The 7,755-nt window shown below is 52.6% G+C and overlaps 1 protein-coding gene across 4 annotated transcripts in view; it reads right to left on the bottom strand.

Annotated features, from left to right (window-relative positions):
- TBX5 (T-box transcription factor 5) overlaps window positions 1–7,755 on the bottom strand; it is a 127,335-nt gene that overhangs the window by 37,649 nt on the left and 81,931 nt on the right. The window lies entirely within an intron of this gene.

The following is a 7,755-nucleotide window of genomic DNA, read 5'->3' as shown; positions in this document are numbered from 1 at the left end:
CCCCCCCCCCCCCCCCCCCCCAAGCCCTCCCTCCCGCCCCCTCCCCCTCAAAGCTCCTTTTTTCCAGCCTATTTTTCTGGCCGGCAAACAAGAACAAGGCACAAAGACAATCGCCAAACTCCCCAGCAGCCCTCCCCCTCTGTCTTACCTCCTCTCCCTCCCTCCCTCCCTCCTCCATCCATCTCTCCGAACCAAAGAGAAAATTCAGCGCCTGGGAATATTCCCCCCCTACACCCCCACCCCCCAACCATCCACCCTCCTTCTCCTCCCTCACCCCTTTAAATAAATCGCTGGCTCCGCTAACCTCACACCACCCCCGGCCACCCCTGCCCTCAAAGTCGGCCTGGAGGTGTGGATTTGCACCCATTTCCAGCTTTGCTCACAGAGGCCTTTTTTAAAAGAATATTATTATATTTTTTTTATGTGTATGGGGGAGAGAGCCCCTCTGAAAGGACTCTCCTAACCTAGCCAAAGGGATGAAACACGGAGAAGTGGGGCTAAAACACAGCCGAGGAGGGACCCGTTGAGCTTTCCACCCTCTTGAGCCCCTCTCCATCCTCTTCCTCGCCCCGCTGCCCGGCCGAGGGCCGCAGCCCCCGGAGCCTCCGCTGTGCTCAAATAATCAAGCCGTCAGCGAGGAGCGGGGATGTGGCTTTATCTGCATCTTCCTTCTCTCCCTCCTCGCTCTCTTTTTTTTTAATGTATTATTTTGAGGGTAAAGTTGAATAGGTCAGCGCAGGGTAAACAGCCTCCCTGTCGCATTCTGCAGTCTGAAGAGAACCAGATTGGCGAGTCGGATTTTTGATAAGACTTGGAATAAATGGCATGGTTTAGATCTGCTCTGCCCACCCTCCTCCTCCTTCCCCCACCCTCTCCTTGCCCCCCCTCAACCCCAAACCTTCGGTCTTTTCTCCCTCTCGGACATTTCTCGTGCATATCGCCGAAGTTTCAGCAAATCGAGCCTTGCTCCGGGCCCTCGCAGGGCGCGATAACGCCGCAGCCCCCCGAAAAGTTGGAGGTGAGCAAAAAATAAAAATAAAAAAAGGCACCGGGCGAAAAGTCCGCGGGGGTGAGTGGCTCCGGGGGGGGGGGGGGGTGGAAGGGGCGTGTGTGGGTGTAAATTTGGCATCTCCCAAACCCTCCCCGGGGCACACGCCAGTTCCACAGCGACTCGAGGAGACCCAGCGCACGCTAAACGGTTGCAAATCAGAATAATAAAATAACTGCACTTGTAGCCACAGAGAATTAGCCAGCGAACGCTACTTAAACAAACAGAACAAAGCTAGTCCCATATTTCATTATTTTTAGAGGGAAACGAGCCGTGGAGCCCTTCCAAACACAAACAAACGAGGGAGCAAACCGGGCGGGTCTTCCCCCGCGGATGCCGCAGCCCCTAGCCCCGGCCAGGGTGCGGGCACGGCGAGGGCTGGAGGAGCCCTTCCATTGCCTGGCCGCCCCTCGAAAAGGCGCAAATTGGGGGGAAAACAAGAAAAGTAGTAGCTCCCGTCCAGGCTGGGGGAAAGCCGGGCCGAGGGGGAAGCAACGGCTGCTGGGGGAAGGTTCCCCAAATAGCCAGCGAGCCCGAGATTTATTTTTTTTCCTCCTTAAAAAATAAATCCGAGCAGCGAGGGAAAAAGGTTGCCCGCAGCTGGGAGCGAGAGTGATCATCACCTTCCCTCCCCTCGCCAGAAAGAAAGCGAAAAGTGAAAATCTCGAAGTTTGCAGGAGCACGGCTGCTGCCCGCTGCCTGAAAGCACTGCTAGCGCAAAGCGAGCACTCACCTCTCCAATGCCACACTAGCTCTCAAACACCTTGAAGACAAGTTGAAAACGATGCAAATAAATCGAATTTATTTCCGTCTGCAGGTTGGGGGGGGTGAAGAAGGAGAGAAAAAAAAAAAAAAAAAAAAAAACGCTGGGAAAAGGACCGCAAGTCCAGGCTCCTCTCTAGGACCGTAATGTCAAGGCGAAGGAGCCTTCCAGCTAGAAGCCGATTTGTGGTCTCAGACAAATTAAATATTACTGTTTATTACCAGCCATACTCCAATAAAATAAAGAGAGTTCAAGGCGATAGCTGCTATCTCACGAGCTTTGCTCCTATAGGACACGGAGACGTCACCAACCACGCAACTGGCCTATTCTGTCATGGTTGACTGCAGCAGTAATGGAAGGTTAATTTGTATTATTCTCCTCTTTTAAAGCTCTATCAGTGAGATTCCTGTTGTTTTTTTTTTCTTCTTTTTTTTCTTTTTTTTTTTCTTTCCTTTTTTTTCCCAAAGAAACGCAATGTACGCCGAGGCTGGCCGAGCCCCTCTGCGTGTGCACCCTCCCCATATAGATGCGAGTGCACGTATAGACATGAATATATAAGACACAATGCACGCACATGTGTCCATGTGGGTGTGACGGAGTGCGTGTTATATATGTGTGTGTATGACCTAAGCAGGCACGGAGTCGCTGGAAACTCCAGGAAAAACCCACTTCTTCTTGGGGCGGAAAAAGTGGAAACCGGTAGCAAAGCTCCCGCTTCATCAGGAGCAGCCCGGTTAATCCAACGGTATTGGCATTATTCAGCTTAATTTTTAAGGAAAAAAAAAAAAATCGCTATTAGAGCGAGCAGGAAACTTGTCAAATGAATGTTCAGGCGCCTCTGGAAGCAAACACTCTGGGCTATATATAGTAAATGATAACCTGGTTATTTGCACAGATTCAAGCGTGCTTCGGGAACCAATTATTTGCTGTGATTAAAAAAAAAAAAAAAAAAAAAAAAAAAAAAATTAAATAAAAAGAGGTGTTTTTTAAAAACACTATATAGAGGGGGGAGAAAGAAAAAAAAAAAAAAAAAAAAAAAAAAAAAAAAGCCCCAAACCCCCAAATCCCTCCAGCGCAGCCAGTGGCTGCAGAGGAGCCGCGGCGCTCCCCGCGTCCCAGCGCCTTTCCTATGAACCTGCGGGGATTTTTGCGATGCACTCGCGGCAGCTTGCGGCAAACGTTTCACCAAGGATGCTTAAAACGTTCTTTCCTCCAACAGAAAAAAATAAAATAAAAAATAAAGAGAGAGGAGGAGGAGGAGGAAGAGGAGGAGGAGAAACAGGGAGAGAGAAAATAAAGAGCATCACCTAAGGAAGAGCGAGAAGTTTCTGCAGGATCTGGACACCGGGTAAGTGTTCCCAAAAAGCCACCCCCCCAGCCCTGCCGAGAGCCGGGAGTCCTCGCGAAGCAGGCCCTGGCAAAAAGCAGCAGAGAGGATGGCAAAAAAGGGGGTCGGCGAGGAGAACCCCCCCCCACACACATACACCCGGCCCCAATTTGCCCTGCACGGCCCTCAACTGGGGCACCCGAACAAATGAGCTGGGTGGGGAGGGTGAATCCCCCCCCCACCGGCAGCCTGGGGACGATCGTGCCCTTTGCAATGCCTGCCCTGCTGCTTTGGGGCTGGCAAACGCGGCCCTATACGGGCCAAACCCAAGCATTCGGAGCAGAGCGGCAGCATATAGGAGCCTATATATACATATATATATGTATACGTGATCCAGAGGTGTGCGCGCACGCCCGGGGGCGAACAGACGCGCGGCCTGCCAAAAAAATAAACCACGCAGGCACGGGGCCGTGTCCTCGATAAAGAAATGATGCAAATTTTATACATGGAGGCTGCACGTGGGACGCACACGCGTGCAGAAATACATCGGTGAGAGAGAATATAAGAGCTGTATGGATGCCCAGACACGCGCGTCGCCAAGACACACGTGCAAATAACGAGGCCACCGTGCACACGCACACAGCAGCATTTCCGCGTGTGCAAGCCCCCCGTGCCCCCCGCCGCTACCCACGCGGGACTCTTTCCATTCCCACCTATATTTCCCACACGCATTTTGGGAGAGCACAAGCAGAAATCCGCTTCCACCCTCTTGGATCCCGCTGCTCGCTCCCCAGAGTGCGTGCAAAGCCGTGCACACACCCCACCCCCCCCCCCCCCCGGAAAAAAAGGAAAAAAAAAAAAAAGGCAGGGGAGAGGATGGATGTGCGCGCACCGCCTATACACCGCTCTATAGGCGCTATAGATTCCCGCACTCGCTAAAACCCCCGAGCATCACCCCCCCGGGGGCACTTACCTGCGTGGGCTGGGGTTCAGTGGCCGGGCGGGGGAGCCCTCGCAGCCCCCCCGGCTCGCTCAGCTCCTCTTCACCGCGCAGGATCAGGCCCCCTCAACCCGGGCCAGGCCTCCCCGCGCCCCGGGGTCGCAGATCTCGGGGAGTCCCCGCTTTTGGGGGTAGCATGGCTAGAGCCTGGAGGAGCCCCCCCTGCCTCCTCGCCGCCTTCAGAGGGTGGCGGGGTGTGGGGGGGGGGGCTTGAGGTTTCTCCTGGTGGGTTTTACCCTGGAGAGGAGGCGGCAGAGGGGCACGGCCGGGGTGCAGGCTTGCAGTGGGGTCGAGGTGTCAGCAGTAAGAAATAGTGCCGAGCATGAACTCGCCCCCCCCCCCCCCAGCCCTGCTCGCTGCCTTTAAAGCCGCTTTTTGGGACCGCACCACAACCCGGAGCCTTTCGCCCGCAGCTCTCCGGGAGCGCCCCTGCCCAAGGCCGGGGCAGCGCGCCGCTGACCGCCTTGGAGCTTATAAAACCTATATACTGGGGCATTTTTGGCTCTCTAACTCTTTTTTTTTTTTTTTTTTTTTTTCTTCTCCAGCTTCCCCATAACAAGAATATATTTTTCTCCATTTTTAAGTAATTTACTTCTCTCCGACCAATTCTCCCCTCTTTTATTTCTAACTCAGTTTTTTTTTTGGCCGCATACCCGCTTTGGCGAAATACGCATCTGGGAGAAAACAAGTATTTAAAATAATCATCCTCTCTCGAACTACTTCGGTCCATTCACTTTTTTTTTACTATTTGGGGGGGGGGCAGTGGCTCGCTCTATTGATTTGAGGGTTTGTCAGAAAGATGTTTGTCTCAAGGTAAAGCAAACACAGTTCTCATCGTGTCGCTATTTCCACTGCAAAACCATATATTCGGTGGCCCAGAATTTCTACGTTTAGAAGATCCTTCGGGTTCGATACCTGGGTCGAGCTTTTTATTTGATTTTTCGTTATTACAGGTGAACAGCATTTTTCTTTGAAAGTTTGTGGTTTCGGGTCTTTCTTCCCGCCCTTCTTACTACTTAAAAAAAAAAAAAAAAAAAAAAGTTTGCAATTAAAAAACACCCCCTCCCCCAGCCCATTAATTTCCGAGGAAAAGTCCAGGCTTTAAAACACTGACGAAAATGAAAAATAACCAGCGGGGCAGAGGCAGGGCTGCAAAACGCGGCGTTGCGCAGGCACCAGCGCTGCCTCCCACGCGTGCCCATGGGATGGAAAGTCCTTTTTTCCCCCTTTTTCCACCCTGCAGGTCCCAGCTGGCAACCGGGGAATGGGTGAAGGGGTTCCAAAATCAGGATAGGAGCATCCCCGGAGCAAGAGGAACCCATTCTCCCAGCCCTCCCTGCCTCCAAAAAGGCATTTTAACTGCAGCCCGGGGGGCGCCCGGGGTTCGGCCCCCTCCCCAGATTTTCCTGCTCTCACAGTGCCGCCCAGGGAAAGGGGAATGAGCTTTTTTTCACGTTCCCCCTTTTCAGGGAGCCAGCCCGGGAGTGACTTTTTGGCACGGGGTGCTCAGCATCCCCCTCCCCGCCCCAATCAATGCGTCCCGATGGAGCGGAGCGAGGCGCGTTATTGATGCCAGAATAGAAACGCTAATCTGCCATCGCCAAACAGGGTGTCAATCAGGGCTTTATCTCGGGCCGAAGGAGAAAATAAAAGAAGATAAGGCCTCGCTCTCGCCCTGGGAAGAAAGCTAAAGGGGCAAGAGGGGGAAAGCCTTCAGCGTCCCGTGCCTTTCGCTGAAAGTGATCTTGCAATGACCTTGGCGGGGGAGCTGGGGAGAGGGGCCCGAGGCCACCCCAGGGCCACCTGCTAGCTTCATCCGTCTCCTGTGCCCCAGCACGGCCCCGGCCTCTGGTGGGGACAAGGGACGAGAGCGGGGACAGCACCCGGGGCACGGCGCAGCGCCCTCGCCCCGCATTCTCTCTCCATTACTTCCCAACACTTTTTTATTCTTTCCCCCTCTCCCCCTTTCCATTCCCTCTCGCCTTCTTTCTCCCTTTCCCCGTTTCCCCTCATTTTCCCTGTCCCCGTCCCATTTCTTTCCCCTGCCCTAAATAACAGACTGAAAGCGCGGCCAAGCCTGGCTGAAGGCATCCTTGATATTAACGGGACCACCACGCGTTTTAGGGTCCGGATCCCATCCCCAGCACCCAGAAAGGCGGCTGCGGTCCCCAACCCCACTCCCATCCCAGGGACAGCGGCTGGGAACCGCCGGGCCCCGGCACGGGCATCCCCCAAATCCGCGTTGTCCTCGCGGTGAAAATACAGCTCCTATGTGTTACCCAAACGGCTCCTAAATGGGACGGTTTGGTGGCGGTGGTGGTGCTCTCCATCTAACATTGGGCGCATAATAATAATAAGATGGTGAAATATTCACAGAATGAAGGCAGCAGGAAAAAACGAACCTTTCCTCCCCCACCCACAGCCTTGCCCCTTGTGCAAGGGCTGGATGAGGCCGCGATCTGTAGATCTCAGGGCCCTGCGCTGCGGCACCGAAATGGGTTTGGGGGCTGGGGGCTGAGGGCTGCAGGTCGCTGTCCCCAGTGGGGTTTTTCTCCCCACAGATATGGGGCTGAGATTTTGGGTGCAAAGAGCCACTCGGGGTGGCACTGGGCTGGGTGAAGCCGATTTCGTGCACACACATGCGCGCTCCCCATATATACGTTATATATATATATATATAATGTACATAGCCATATATTTATACCTGTTTCAGCTATATTAAGCGTTCAAGCTGGGCACGTGCTTGTCTGTTTCGGTCTAGGTGTAGTGGTGGCTGTGCACACCCCCAAAAAAAGGACGTTTTCCCGTATTTGAGACAATATTAGCAGCTCCTTTCGTGCCCGGCAGCTATTTTTTGGAGGCAGACGGGTGCCTTTGCTTGCTCGCCCGTGCATCTGCAGGCTGCCAGCGCAGCCCTTGCGAGCACTTTTTGGGTACCATGCGCTTGGAAACCGTTCATTTCCAAATAATAAATATTTTATGTTTTTGAATAATAATAATAATAATTAAAAAATAAAGAAAAGCGCTCAAATCTCTGCGCAAAGCCCTCCCTCGATGGAGCCGAGAGCCCGGGCGCTACCTGCCGCTCCGAGCCCGGTTCCCCCCTTCGGCTGCCGGCCCCCGGAGGCCGGAGCAGCCGCCGTTCGAGACAATGCCTATTTTCTGTCATTAATAACTCGTTTCTTAAAAAAAAAAAAAAAAAAAAAAAAAAAAAAAAAAAAAAAAAAAAAAAACCTCGTTTGGATCCAAGATTGTTTTTTATGATTCAGTTGGACAAGACGGAACACATGTTAGTTTAAGCAGGTTCATGAAATAGCTGTAAATCAAATAAAGTTTACGAGTTTAGCAGGAAATACTGAATAGATGAAAAAAAAAAACTCCGCCGAGGCAAAGAACAGCAGGCTAAAATAGTTGGTGGAGTTTGTCCTGCTCTGTGTTTCTCTCTGTTCTCTTGTGCATCTTGCCGATTAAAGGCCTCGAGACCCCGTGTTGGCGCCAAGTGGCATGTTATTAATCAGTTATCCGTAGGTTCAGTCCACATAAGAGAGAAATTTAATCACCAGAAACCAGACCCGACATAAAAGAGAAATCTAAAATCAATTCCCGCCCGCCGGGGG

This window comes from Oxyura jamaicensis, chromosome 15 (genome assembly GCF_011077185.1).
Source record: "Oxyura jamaicensis isolate SHBP4307 breed ruddy duck chromosome 15, BPBGC_Ojam_1.0, whole genome shotgun sequence".
Taxonomy (NCBI): Eukaryota; Metazoa; Chordata; class Aves; order Anseriformes; family Anatidae; genus Oxyura; species Oxyura jamaicensis.
This window is presented reverse-complemented; position numbering and strand designations above follow the sequence as displayed.